We start from the raw sequence: 15,283 nt of genomic DNA on the forward strand, positions 1-15,283 counted from the left end.
GATGGATGAAGGAATAAGTATTAGCAAAAGGCTAAGCTTAGGGATGCCCACGCCACCCAAAGATAATATTCAAGAAGTATCAAGCAACTAAGCTTGGGGATGTCCCCGAGTGGCACCCCTATTTCTTTTAACGACCATCGGTATTTTACTTGAAACTATATTTTTATTCGTCACATATTATGAGTTTATCTTGGAGCATCCTGTATGATATGAGTCTTTGCTTGTTTTGCTTTATATTTTTAGTCATGAATCCTTGCTGGACACAACTATTTGAGAGAGCCAAAATTATGCTATGACTTGTTAGAATTGCTCTCTATGCTTCACTTAAAACCTTTTGAGTTATGGAATTGCTCAATGCTTCACTTATATCTTTTTGAGCACGGTGTGCTTTTGTATTTTTGAATAAATGCTCTCATGCTTCACTTAGATTTATTTGAGAGTTAGTAATTTTTTAAGAAATTCTCTCTTGCTTCACTTAAATTATTTTGAGAGAATAAAATTTTATGCTCATGTTCTTCACTTAGATTTGTTTTGGCTTATTAAAAGCAACACATGAAACTAGTTCCAAAGTGATAGATATCTGAGGCGGATATAATAAAAACTTTCATGAATATCATTGGACAAAATAAACTTGATTCTTTGTAATAGTTTTGAGATATGATGATAGTAATATGTGAGTCATGTTGATGAATAATTATGCTTTAGTAAGAATATTGGTGTTAAGGTTTGTGATTCCCTATGCAAGCACGAAAGTTAATAGTTATGCAATGAAATTACATCCTACTTGTGGTGCATTATTTGGTGTTAGTTATGCTTGATGCTCGCTTATGAGATTTTTAATTTCTTGGTTGGATGCTTCTCAATCTTTTGCTAGCCTTCATTTGCACTAAGTATGATCACTATGTGTGCATCCAAAATCCTTTAAACCAGTTTTTGCCACATGAGTCCACCATACCTACGTATATGCGGTATTATTTTTCCGTTCTAAGAAAATTTGTATGTGCCATCTCTAATTTTCAAAATAAACTTCTCTTTTGTGTGCTCGTACCGCTCATGAAACAGTAGGGGGTAGCTGATGTATTTCCATGCCAGATGTGTTATTCTCAAGATGAGTGTTTATTCACTTGTCATTCCACGAGAGTACGGCAAAGTTATTAGGGATGCCCAGTCCCGAAATGAAAATGAATTTACTTTATGTTGTCAAATAATAAATTCCTTGGAAAGTGTTGGTATGGAAGGCACCCGTGGATACGATTAGCCATGGAAAGTCAAAGTATGGTGGAAAAAGGAATATACTTCATTTTATATTTGGGAACCTCCTAAGGAATATATTGGGAACTACTCGATCATTTTCGTTGACAGGAAAAGCACGCCACCCAAAATGTTTTATCTCTATCTTTTTCGCTTTGAGCTCTGGCACCTCTACAAATCGCTACTTCCCTCCACGAAGGGCCTTTCTATTTACTTTATGCAATTTTTATTTTTACATGAGTCTCCATCTTCTCTTATAAAGCACCAAATAAGGGGCACTATGATCGTACTTGAGCATTGGGTGTAGTTAATATGCGAGTGTGTTTCATGAATAGATCAATGATTGAGCATAATGGGCTAGGGATAACTTGCTTTAGCGTTGATATTTTGAAAGACATGGTTGCTTGTTGATATGATTGAGTATTAAAGTCCTCATGTCAAAACTGGACTATTGCTTTGAACCATATAAAAGTCCAAATGTCTGTGCTATAAAAGAAAGAATATGTGATGAATATGTTAGGCAGCATTCCACATCAAAAATTCTGTTTTTATCATTTACCTACTCGAGGACGCGCAGGAATTAAGCTTGGGGGTGTTGATATGTCTCCAACGTATCTATAATTTTTGATTGTTCCATGCTGTTATATTATCATTCTTGGATTGGATGTTTTACAATCAGTTTATATCATTTTTTGGGACTAACCTATTGACATAGTGCCAAGTGCCAGTTGCTGTTTTTTGCTTGTTTTTTACATCGCAGGGAATCAATATCAAACTGAGTCCAAATGCAGCAAAACTTTTTGTGGATTTTTTATGGACCAAAAGACACCCAATGGGTCAGAGAAGCACCTGGGGGTGCCCCGAGGGGGGCACAACCGACCAGGGCGTGCCTGGGTCTCCAGGCGCGCCCAGGTGGGTTGTGCCCACCTCAGTGGCCTCCCACACCGCCTCTTTGCTCTATAAATACCACAATATTCAAGAAACCCTAGGGGAGTTGACGAATATCAATTCCAACCACCACAAGTTCCAGAAACCACAAATCCAATCTAAACACCATCACGGAGGGGTTCATAATCCTCATTGGTGCCCCTCCGATGATGCGTGAGTTGTCCTTTGTAGACCTACGGGTCCGTAGTTAGTAGCTAGATGGCTTCCTTTCTCTCTCTCTCTCTTGATTCTCAATACAATGGTCTCTTGGATATCTATTTGATGTAACTCTTTTTGCGGTGTGTTTGTTGGGATCTGATGAACTTTAAGTTTATCATCAGATCTATGTTTTTATCCATGGAAGTTATTTGACTCTTTTGATCACTTATATGCATGATTACTTATAGCCTCGTATTTCTTCTTCAAATATTTGGTTTAGTTAGGCCAACTAGATCGATTTTTATTGCCATGGGAAGAGGTGCTTTGTGATGGGTTCGATCTTACGGCGCTTGATCCTAGTGAAAGAAGGGGAAACAACATGTATGTATCATTGTTATTAAGGATAACAAGATGGGGTCTATTTCTACATAAATAGATCTTGTCTACATCATGTCATCGTTCTTATTGCATTACTCCGTTTCTCCATGAACTTAATACACTAGATGCATGCTGGATAGAGGTCGATGTGTGGAGTAATAGTAGTAGATGCAGACAGGAGTCGGTCTACTAATCTTAAACGTGATGCCTATATAATGATCATTGCCTGGATATCGTCGCCCAACAGTAATTTGTTTACCCACAGTTGCAATTTTCTTGAGAGAAGCCACTAGTGAAATCTACGGCCCTCGGGTCTCTTCTTTATTATATTTGCCTTCGTGATCTATTTTCATTTGCTTTTTTTAGATCTATTAATCCAAAAAAACCCAAAAATACCTCGCTGAATTTTATTTTATTTTATTTGCATTTATAGATCTATCAAAAAAATTATCCTGTCTACTTGCTAATTTCTGGCGCCGTTACCCGTAAGGGATTGACAACCCCTTTAATACATTGGGTTGCAAGTATTTGTTATTTGTATGAAGGTGTTGTTCACGTAGTGTTGCGTGGTTCTCCTACTGGTTCGATAACCTTGGTCTCATCACCGAGGCAAATACCTACAGTAGCTGTGCTGCATCATCCCTTCCTCTTTGGGGAAATACCGACGGAGTTGAAGCCGCATCAGGCATCATTAAAGATAATTCATAAATATTCCTTTTCTCATTCTGCCGTAAGTGGCTTTTTGAGAAGGAAGTATCATTTATCTTTGCTTGATTGACCTCAAACTTTTCGGACACCTTTTCATGTCCATATCATTGCCCCATGCCGAAATTTAACTTAATTTTCCTAGTGAACCTTCCTTAGAAAATTTCCAAAGTTCCTGTCTAAGGGAAGTCTTTGTGAAGGAAGTACAAGCTAGGATAATCCAAATGAGTTCAAATTTTGCAAGGTCCTTCATATGATCAAATCATCACTCTCCTCAAGATTTTGGCTCATGTCATCACTCTATGTGAGATCATCATCAAATCTTGGTTTCTGGTCAGATTTCCAGGTTGTGAAGCAACTCTATTTTATATTGCTTCATTTTTGCTAAAATTTTACTAGGACATTATCCTATCCATATCAACTCTCTCCACAAATTTTTGGCTCATTTTATCTAGCCAACTTTCCTCAGCTATTTTTCCTAAATTATATCTAGAGAGTTGCATTCTGAAGCAAGTACCATTTTGGTATTTCCAAATGGCATGAAACTTTTATAGTAGCTTCATATCATCAAATAACTCACCTCCTCTACAATTCAGCTCAATACAACTTGATATGTGAGTGCCACTTCATTGTTTGCATTTCTGTACAGAATGGTGGTTTGTACAGCAAGTGCCACTTATCTTCATCCTAATGAGCTGCAAATTTGCAGAGATGCTCATCTTAGTGAGTAATCACACCTTGACAAAGTTGCGAGTCCATTTGTAAGCCCATGATCCACAGGAAGCAACAAACACCTTGTTGTGCATTTGGTTTCTTGCTCCCTGTGATCACACAAGTGCCAACTATGCTTGGTTTCTTCTTCTTTGGCAACTAGCTCTGCCTCCCTTTTCTCCTCAACATAAATTGGCTGACCACTGTGCACTGTGTGCACTAGTGCACGGGGTGACCACCGCTTTTGCATGTCATGGATGCGGGTTGCGTGCCATTTGCTTTGGGACCCTCCTCTGCTCATCGTTCTCGCGATCCCCACCATGTCCAACAGCTCCCCCATGCCGCCTTAGCCCCCCTAGAACCCTCTCCCCCTCCTGCAGCTCGCTCGTTGGCGCTTGTCACTGCGCGCCCATGGACGAACTGTAGCCGGCCGTCGTCTTCCTCCTCTGGCTATTTCTTCCCGGTGCTCCTCGACCTCTTCTTCCCCGTGAGACTGCCCTATGCTCCTCCCCATCGCCTTCCGTCCATCGTGTAGGCGTGCACACACGTATACGCGGGCATGCCTGAGCCCCGGCCATGCGTCCGCGGCGGCACCGCATCGCCCCGGCTATATATAGCCCACCCCGCGTCCCCTGGACCTCACCAGCAGCTCCACCATCCTCCATTACCCCTCCCTAGCTACTCACCCGAGCATGGGAGCTCTTCCTCGGCCTCCATCACCGCCACGGCTGCCGCCCTTTTCTCCTTCGATTCCGTTGAGCTAGGCCTCCCCTCTCTTTCTCTCCACCTCCAGAGCCCATCTCTATCTTCAGTGGACCCGTCCATCTCCTCGCCTCGATCTCCGGTGGCCCAAATCCCTCTTTCCACCATCGCCCATCGCCACCGTCCGCCATTGCAGTCGCCTCCCTCAGCCAAACCATCCTCATTGGTCGTGCCCTATGCCACTAGAAGCGCAGCTCCATGCTGAGCTCTCCGGTAGGTCGGCCGGCGAGAACCATGGCCAGAGCTGCCCGGAATCCTCGTCGGGACCGGCCGGCTGCATTCTTCCCCTGTGTCGCGTCAGGAAGAAGAAGGAAGAGGAGGGAGGAGAGAGAGCCGGCGGGACCCACCTGTCATCGACCCAGAGCCCGGCCCCTCCACTGCCAGGCTGGATAAGTGGACACGACTTTCATGGAATGTGTTTTCTGTGCAGTGAAAGCGTATTTCTTTTGAAGGCGTGATCTGTTAAACCAGCCAGGGACCTATTTGTAGAGTTCACTTTACATATTGGTCCCTGAGTTTCATCTAGCTATATCTTTTCAACCACAACTCCAAATGAGGTGATTCCAAAGCCTACTTCTTCGTCTCTTAGAGCCCTATCCATTGGTATCATTTTACTAGGTGGTCCCACTTTGGAAATGACCATTTTGCCCTTGCCCTTATCTAGCCCTCTCTGGGAGAGAACTGTTTCAGGAAAATCTTTCTGCAATCCTTCTACACTTCTTCCCGGAGACCTCTTCATTCCCAGGCAAGCCACGACAGCCACTTGCTTGATGGCCATGTAGTAGCCATGATTTTCAACTTGAATATTTAAATATTGTGTGTTGGTTAATACTTTGTGAATGCTTTATATATGCTTGTGAATCCATGCTTATCTTTATGTGCTTTGCACCTGTTAGTTAAATGATTACCTGCTGATGTTATTATCATGTTTTGTTATGCTATTATTTCGTGATGCTAGTGGTCAGGCTATGTTCTTATGTAGTGTTGTTATTGTGTTATTCATTGCTATGCCATTCTCTTGTGCATCTAGTAGAGTAATGCTTTATTGTTATTCATGTTAAATGGTTATGTTGCTCATACATGTTCATGATGATATCCTCCTCATACGCATGTCGTTGCATCATGCTATTTTATTATTATGGCTTAGCTCATTAACATTCAAGTTAAACCAGGATGTAATCAAACTTGAACATATGTTGGCTAAGTCATAGTGCCATCGAAACCGAACTGACCAGTGCAACCACCTTTGCCATTATGGGAAGGCCATGATTGCGTCTATTGTCATGCCTCTTGCTCGTGCCTCCAACTAGGGAAGGTTATACAAGAGCGCTACCCTAATCCAGTAGGCCGGTATAAGCCTTGTGTGCCCGAGTTGTATGGATCCATTGTCCCCATTTGGGACAGTTTTGTTTTGCCACAACGGTGGCTGTTGGGTGTCACGAGGTGACATCGGGGCCACCCATGACTTAGCCCAAAGGGGAGTTTGTTGGAGTGGCCGGGGGAGTGTCATGGCGATAGATCGGTTTTGTCGGAACATTGTTGGTGCACCTGAATGGGAGTACGAGGCCATGGGTTCTGTGGTGTGGGTATAGTGTGCTAACCTCTGCAGAGTGTTTAATCTATCGATAGCCGTGCCCGCGGATAAGGGCTCAGTTCGTAGTAGGTAACACTATGAGTCAACAATAATAATAACCTGACTTAATAACAACCCCGGTTCGATGAGGAAAGAAGTTAGTTAATCTTTATATGGTCACGGGAGGATCACGATTGGATTCTTGATATTGATGAGGTGATCTTGTGAGGATCACGGTGGTATTTTTTTATTGATAAGGTGATCTTGTGAAGATCCTAATGGTATTTTTGATAATGATTGAAGTGATCCCATGACCATGATGGTAATTAAGAATGGCATATATTTGGTGGTTACGTGGTAGCCCCAAACAGAGTAAGTGATATTTGTATCATGTTGCATGCTAGTACCATCATTGTTCATGTCTCGAGTAATATGTTCAAGCCATGTTGAAAATGTTCTTGCAGTATCATGTTCATCTTATACATGCCATGTTGTTCTAGTTGTATCATGCTCGTGCTTGTTTAACCTGTAAATGACATGCTATTGTTTCTCTAGATTGCTTTGGTTGTTGTGAGCTTACAAGTACATTCACTGTACTGACCTGGTGTGTTATGCTCGTTTGTAGGCCATGCTTTTTCTACTTACTTGTTTATTGTGGATCCCTTGTTGGCGAGCTAGGATAAGCGTTCCAGCCAGAGTCCCCATGGAATGGAGTCCATCGCTGTCGTCGTGTTCTGCTGCTAGAAGTTATTCTGCTGCTATGAGTTGTTCTCCTGCTAGCATAGAGCAACCTTGGTAGGCATAGTGTCATCGTGCCGATGTAATTGCTAGTTATATCGAAATCCTTGTATCCTAGAGTATTTGTAATAAAGAGTTGATTTGTTCTATGCCTAGCAGTGTCGTATTCGAGAAGACTTGATCTCTGGGCTGGAATACGGGGTGCCACAAATAGGTGAGGTTGCTCCTTTGTGAGTCCTTCATGGGTGTGAGCCCTTAGTGGACTCGATTCCTCCATGGAATATCGTAACCAAGATCTTCGTGATCTTAAATCCTCCATGCATTGAAGCCTCAATCAACGTGGATGTACGACAGCATCACCTTTTGGAACCATGGGCCAAAAATCTACACCGCGTCAACTTGCATTTGCGATTCTCTCAAACTCTACGATGTACATTACTTGGACTTGCATATCTTTACTTCCGCTACTTGTACTCTAAAATTACATTTTTAGAGTGCTATCGTATTGCAAGCTAAGTTTACATCTACGAAGAATTAAAATTGAAAAATAGTCATTTAAATTTTGCTAGTTGTCTATTCACCCCCCTCTAAACATACTTTCGATCCTATAGTTGTCTGTTCAAAAGTCTAGGCTTTAATTAATTAATTAACTAAATGATGATGATGATGATTATATATATTATATCTAATTAAATAAAGCAATTAATTATATATATAGTATACTACACTCGATTAAAATTAATGAGATCAGATACATTAACCAACGATGTGTATTTTGTTGGAAATATTCCCTAGAGGCAATAATATTTGTATTTTTATATTTCCATATTCATAGTTAAGAGTTTATATTCTATGCTATAACTGCTATGATCCTGAAATATGTGATTCAGTGGAAAACTAATATGCACATGTGGAATGATAAATACTAAATAAAAGGTACCTAGTCTCGTCTCTAAGACTAGCTCAAGTGTTGTTGGTGATCACATTTTCCAGATCTTAGGATATCGTCAAGTGTAATGATGATCCTAAAACAACATTGAAATTATGACGCTGGAAGAACGATCATATTGAACTGACCCAAACTTGTGTGTTGCAAATTGGATTAATATCTTCTGTATTCATGTGATATTTCTTCTTAGACCATGACAGTATCATAGTCACTTCTTCCATACCTTGGGCTTTAGGGTTGCTCAAAAGTCACATGTAACACGGTGATCATAACGACAACTTACAGGTTCATCTGAAAATTTGACAAGGGACTAGATAGCTCGAGAGTGGGATTTGCTCCTACGATGTAGAGATATTCTTAGGGCCCTCTCGGTGTGACGGAATCAATCATTGTCTGGCCGTACACATGTGACTTCGTCACGGGGATGCCGAAACACAATAACGAGAACGAAGAACACAACCGGCAACGAGGATTTTGGTATAGTGAGCATGGTGATGACTCAGGAGGATACCGATGCATCCCGGGTTTTGTGAAGTATCTCTAAGTAAAGGGAATATCACATAATAACCAAATATTCACTCGAATATCATTCGTGTGCTCAAAGGGACCAATATGGATGTCCACGGTCCCGCTGTCGGTCATTGAACAAATGGTTTCATTCATGTCTATGAGTTACCGAACCTACGGGGTCACAAGCTGAAGGAAATCACGATATTCTAAGTGTTAGTTGTACGGGAGTCATGATAATATATCTGTGGAATTATTTCATGAATATTCGGAATAGTTTTGAGAGGATCTAGTAGCGTTTCAGGGTCATGGAAGGGTTTCGGTGAGTATCGGGTAATACAGGGTATTACCGATAAATTATATATAGGTGGGAAAGGTTTCTATAGATGTTAGTGTGTGTGTGTGTAATGGTCTAGGAGTATTTAGAACATTTTATATTTAATTGAAATATCAACCGGCTTAAAAAGGCCAAGAGGTGGAAGGCAACTTGGGCCAAAAAGGGCCAAGTGGGAAAAGTGCCTCCTTCCCTAAGGAAAGAGGTTGAATTGGACAAGGGGGAGGAATCCTCCTTCCCCTCCTAGGCCGGCACCCCAAGGGGGGAACTTCCCCCATTGGCGGCTGCCCTCTCCTTCCCCTCTAACCTATATATACATGGGGATTTTTCTATTTTGAACATACAAATTTTGGAGCTTCCTCTGGTCCTAGTTGATCAATTAGAGCTAGGATAATCCAATTTTCCTCATAATTAGAAGTCCATTGTGGTTCTAATCTACTCCCTATAATTCTTCAGCAATGATTAGCTCTGAGCGGTGAAGCGCTGCCGGATCATGAAGGCTGCACACTTGCAACCATGTAGAGAGGTCGTGCTTTCGGTCTTCAGTTCGAGGGACTGTTCGTGGGCGGTACGAGGGATCGTTCATGGATGGTTCGAGGGAATCCAAGTACGATCCACACTAATACGTTCTTATTCTGTTGCAACTCAGTGATGGTAACGATCGTGATCCCAACCCATTATCCATCTTCATATGGATCTTGGGTGATCGTAGGTGCGATTTTTTTTGTTTTCTAGTACGTTCACCAACATATTCTATATTTGATTGCATTATCAAATGTTGAAACAAAAACTACGCACTGCCAGGAGCACATGTTGTTGGGCCCGTGCGCTAAATGTCGACGGAGGTGTTTCATTTGGTTTTCTGTATTCTGCTCTACTTTCTTTCTCTATCATAGAGCTCAACACGAGTTTCAGTGTGAGACATCTCAAGTCTCAAGTTTGAACCATATAGTCTCTTCTAGGAATGTGAAAAATATGAGCCATCGGGCTTCTTTGCTAATGGGTTGGGTGCCTCGAGAAGGCTCAAATGGGGTGGAAGACTAATTTCAATTTGGGCTCCAATCTTGTTCGCGTCATGGGGAGGACGAATGGAGGAGAATCCAAGTCAAGAAAGATAGAGGATTCGAGCACAGACCCTTGGGCCTTGAAATGCGTGTGTGCATGGTGGGACAGAGTTACACCCATGAGGTAGTGCCCGGACCCTAAGGAGTCATGAGGGGACACTAGCAGGACCCGCCCCTCCCTCGGTGAAACATTTCCCTGACATTATGAGTCAAAAGAGAGATGGAGCATTAGGAGTGTATGGAAAGGTGCATGATGTAGGGTGTGGAGAGCGGCCCTAATATCTAGCTCGTGGAGATCAGTGTCCTAGCTCATTGCGTTGGGATTGACCACATTCAAAGGCATTATGATTAGGTGGACCCCGGAGCTACTATTGGTGAGGATGGGAAGGAAGATATATAGTGACACAGGTGGGTGCCATGTTGAAATATTGGACTTTGACTTTTAGGGATCTTGAACCATGCTTACAGGGTCAGGGGCATGTGATATTTTTTTCCTCCCACTGTAACGCAACATGTTTGCTAGTGATTACTAACATAAAGAGCATATAATCTCAGTTCGCCCACTTCCTCATACGCTTGAGCACGCGGCAGCTACCAAAACCAAAAAAGGAGCAGTTGTTTCTTGATACGGTTTCAAATCACTTTCTTAGACTCCTAGCTACTAACTTTAATGGTACACCTGAATCATGTGTGTGTGTGTGATTTTTTACCCCTCGGAAAATAAAGGATGTAACTAGCGTATATCAACTCATATTGATCCTCGAAGCAAACATATGCTTCGCAGGGCAAAGGGACGATCGAGCGAACTGTTTTGCTCGGTGGAGAAAAGGGAGCTCCTATTCAGCGTGCCAGGCGCCGAGAGAAAGGTGCAAAGTGCAACCCCCACGCGCCCTAATGGGTCGGCCCATGTGCGGTGCGACAAACCTGAAGCCCCTTAGTTTTTTCTTTTCTTTTTTTCTGTCTTAAGTTTTTCCTTTTTGAAAATAATCCAGGATTTCATAAAAGTTGCAGATTCTGAAAATGTTCGTGAATACAAAAATGTGCATTATTTGAAAAAAAATGTTCATGAAATGATAAATGCTTGCATATTCAAAAAATGTTCATGAATTTCTAAAAAAATATTCCTGAATTTCAATAACTGTTCCCAAATTTTAATAATGTTCGTCGGTTCAAAGTAATTGTTCACGTGATCCAAAAAATATATGCAATTTCAAAAATGTTCATGAATTTGTAAAGAATTGTTCGCGAATTAGAAAAATATTTACGGATTCATAAAAAATCATGTATTTGCAAAGTGTTCATGATTTCAAAGGATGTTCATGAATATGAAAGATGTTTGCAAATTGGAAAACTAAATTAAAAATAGAAAAAGGAGAAGAAAGGAAAATAGAAAATAAAACGAAAATCGAAAAATAAAAATAAAGGGAAAATCGAAAGAAAAAACCAATTTAGGGAATGTTCTAGAACCTACCCAAAATCGGTGGAGATAAAATCCGACAATGGGCCGACCCATATGAGTACCCAACGCGTGAGGGGGTACGCGCGAGGGCGACCAGCGCGCCAAAGAGGAGGTGCCCGGAGGAAACCCCCTAGGGCGAATGTTTTAGCCATTGTTGGGCCTCCAGCGTCATTCATTTCCTTCTCTGTGAAAAAATCCAGAAACGGTCCAAGTGGCAAAATCAGTAGAAACGAAAAATAAAAAAGCTGGCCATCTATCACACTAAAACAGCCACGGTGTTGTATAGAAAAACATGTAAAGTTAAACTAAGTATTTGTGTGTTATAAAAAATCAAGGGAAGTTCCTAGAAATTTTGTAATATTTTACATGATGAGCACAAAAAAGGTGTCGAACATGATCTATATAAAATGGTAACATGTTAAAATTCCAGAAAAATATATATTGATAACATGGCAACATGTGTAGCATTTTTACAAAAAGTTCGCATGGCCAAAAATGTCATGTTTCAAAGATTACATATACATAAATAATAAAAATATATATGAAAAAATAGAGAAATTATCCATGACACAATAATAAAAACCCGTCTATGCATAATATGAAAATTATAATAGAACATACAAAAAATAATTTTCCATGGAATGATCAATGAAATGTGCCATTCTTATATACAAAGTATTTTCCTTGTTATATGTAGTAAATTTGCCATGGTATAACTAAATAAATTTCCATTGACTAAAAAAATAAAATTGACATGGTAGTTACAAAAACTACCAAGGTTTAATTAAAAAATTGCCATGGTCTAATTCCATGGGACCTAGAATAAAATTGCACATGGTCTAACTAAAAAATTGGCCAAATATAAAGAATCCAAAATTTTCATGGACTAATTAATAAAATTGCTATGTTATATTTTTCTGTGCTACTAACTACAAGGCAAAAAGTTATGAAGTATGTTTTCCAAGAGACATGGCAACTACTAAAAATTTGTATTGGGGGGCGGGGGCATCAAAAACAATTTTTTGAAATTTCTTCATTGACAAAAGATGGAAAAATATAGGAATTCCAAATATATCCAAGGTCTAATTAATAAAACTGCGACGCTACATATGATAAACTTGCCATGGCCGTGAATAGATAAAATTGCCATGCTACATACGATAAAACTACCATGGTCTAATAGATAAATTTGCCATGGAATGAGTAACAAAAAACAATGTGCTATCTTATATACAAATATTTGCCACGGTTTAACTAAATAAATGGCCATGGACTAAACAAAATTAAATTGCCATGGTAGCTACAATATAAAACTACCATGATTTATAATTCAAAAATTGCCATGGTCTAATAAGTGAAATTGCGATGGAACCTGTAATTAAATTGCAAATGGTCTAATTAAAGAATAGCCAAATATAATAATTCAAAATTTTACCAATAACATTGCCATGGTATGTTTTTTTCCATGCTACAAAAACTTACAAAGTATGTTCTCCAAGAGACATGGAAACTGCTGGAAAATTGTAAATGGGGGCAAACAAATTTTTGAGAAATCTTTTTCTTTAACAAAGATGGCAAATATAGGAATTTCAAAATTTTCCATGGTCCAATTAATAAAAATTCCATGGTCTAATAAAAACGTCATGCTGCATACGATATAATTGCCATGGTCTGAATAGATAAATTTGCCATTCTACATATGATAAAACTACCATGGTTTAATCAATAAATTTGCCACGGTCTGAAATCTGAATAAAAATGGCCATGATACTGTAATGCCCTCGATGCGACTATATCTCCCACGTGTCGAAGCACGACTTAGAGTCATACCCGCATTGAAAGCACTGTCGCAAGTGAGGTAATCTTCACACAACCCATGTAATACATAAGGGAAAAAGAGATACATAGTTGGCTTACAATCGCCACTTCACACAATACAAAAATAAAGCATTACATCATCCAAATACACTCAAGGTCCGACTACGGAACCCAAAATAAAAGAAGACTACCCCAAATGCTACACAGATCCCCGATCGACCCCAACTGGGCTCCACTACTGATCAACTAGACCGAAGCAACACAAAGGACAAGATCTTCCTCGAGCTCCTCCTGAGCTTGGTTGCGTCACCTGCTCGGTAACATCGGCACTTGCAAACTGGTAGCCTCGGACATCGCTCAGTTGGACCAACACTTAGAGAAGCACTGGCCGGGGGGGTTAAAATAAAGATGACCGTTGAGTCTGCAAAACCCAAGGGAAATAAAAGGCTAGGTGGCGAATGGTAAACCCAATGTTGGGCATTGCTGGAGGAGTTTTATTCAAGGCGAACTGTCAAGGGGTTCCCATTATAACCCAACCGCGTAAGGAACGCAAAATCCGCGAACATAACACCGATATGACGGAAACTAGGGCGGGAAGAGTGGAACAAAACACCAGGCAGAAGGCCGAGCCTTCCACCCTTTACCAAGTATATAGATGAGTTAATTAAATAAGAGATATTGTGATATCCCAACAAAATATCCATGTTCCAACATGGAACAAGCTTCATCTTCACCTGCAACTAACAACGCTATAAGAGGGGCTGAGCAAAGCGGTAACATAGCCAAACAATGGTTTGGTAAGACAAGGTGGGTTAGAGGCTTGATTCAACAATATAGGAGGCATGATAAGCAAGTGGTAGGTATCGCAGCATAGGCATAGCAAAAGAGCGAGCATCTAGCAAGCAAAGATAGAAGTGATTTCGAGGGCATGGTCATCTTGCCTGAAATCCCGCAAGGAAGAAGAACGAGTCCATGAAGAAGACAAACGGACGTAGATGAATGGGTCCTCACAAAAGCGACGTTCTCGGAACCAACCCCAAGAAGCAACACCGGAAAGAAGCTCACAACATAGTAAACAACCAACACATGAACATGGTATGATATGCGGGATGCGGTATGCGCTACATATGCATGATTTGACAAGGAATGATTGAATCTAGCCTCAACTTCGAAATCCAAGAGTGCCACTGGAATGAGCAGATGATTTCGGTTGAAATCGATATAAAGATCACCGGAATCGGATGCACGGTTTGGAAATGGCAAGCAAAACAAATTTGGCACCGGTTTGCGATAAACAACAAGTAGCCATCTAAATGCATCAAGATAAATATGCTACAGCAATCAAACATAACAACAAAATACATGGCAGGGATCCACTCATGATGCTTGACAAAAGATGAACACTGAGCTACCCGCCAATTCATCCATTAACAGGTTCAAACAAGCATGGCAAAAGTGCAAATGATAACAGGTTTCAGACTTAGTGAAATTAACACAAGTGTGGAATTTATCATCAGGAAGCACACTTTAGAGCATCAAAACTACATGCCACAGGAACTTAACATGGCAAAGCAAGCCATGGCATGAAACTACTCAAAGCACTTAACAAAAGTCCCTTAGTGACCTTGAGCCAAAAGGGATCAGAAAATACAATTGCAAGCATGTGAACATGGCAAAAATATAAACATATTCAGACTTAGAGAAAAACTGAAGCATGCAAAACAGTTAATGAGTAGGCATGTTTACGAACTCGATGCACTCACTACAAAGCATTGCATGACAAACTAAGCATACACCCATCAAGAAGACATGTCACATAAGCTAGACATGGCAAGAACAACATCATAGCATGCACGGATCAATAGCAACATCCTCGGCAAAATCGCTAAACATGTCAACAATCTGCCAAGGATCATTTTATAGCAAAAGAAGAGCTCGATTGACTCAA

Source organism: Triticum urartu, chromosome 1A (assembly GCF_056163025.1).
Source record: "Triticum urartu cultivar PI428250 chromosome 1A, HENAU_Tu73, whole genome shotgun sequence".
Taxonomy (NCBI): Eukaryota; Viridiplantae; Streptophyta; class Magnoliopsida; order Poales; family Poaceae; genus Triticum; species Triticum urartu.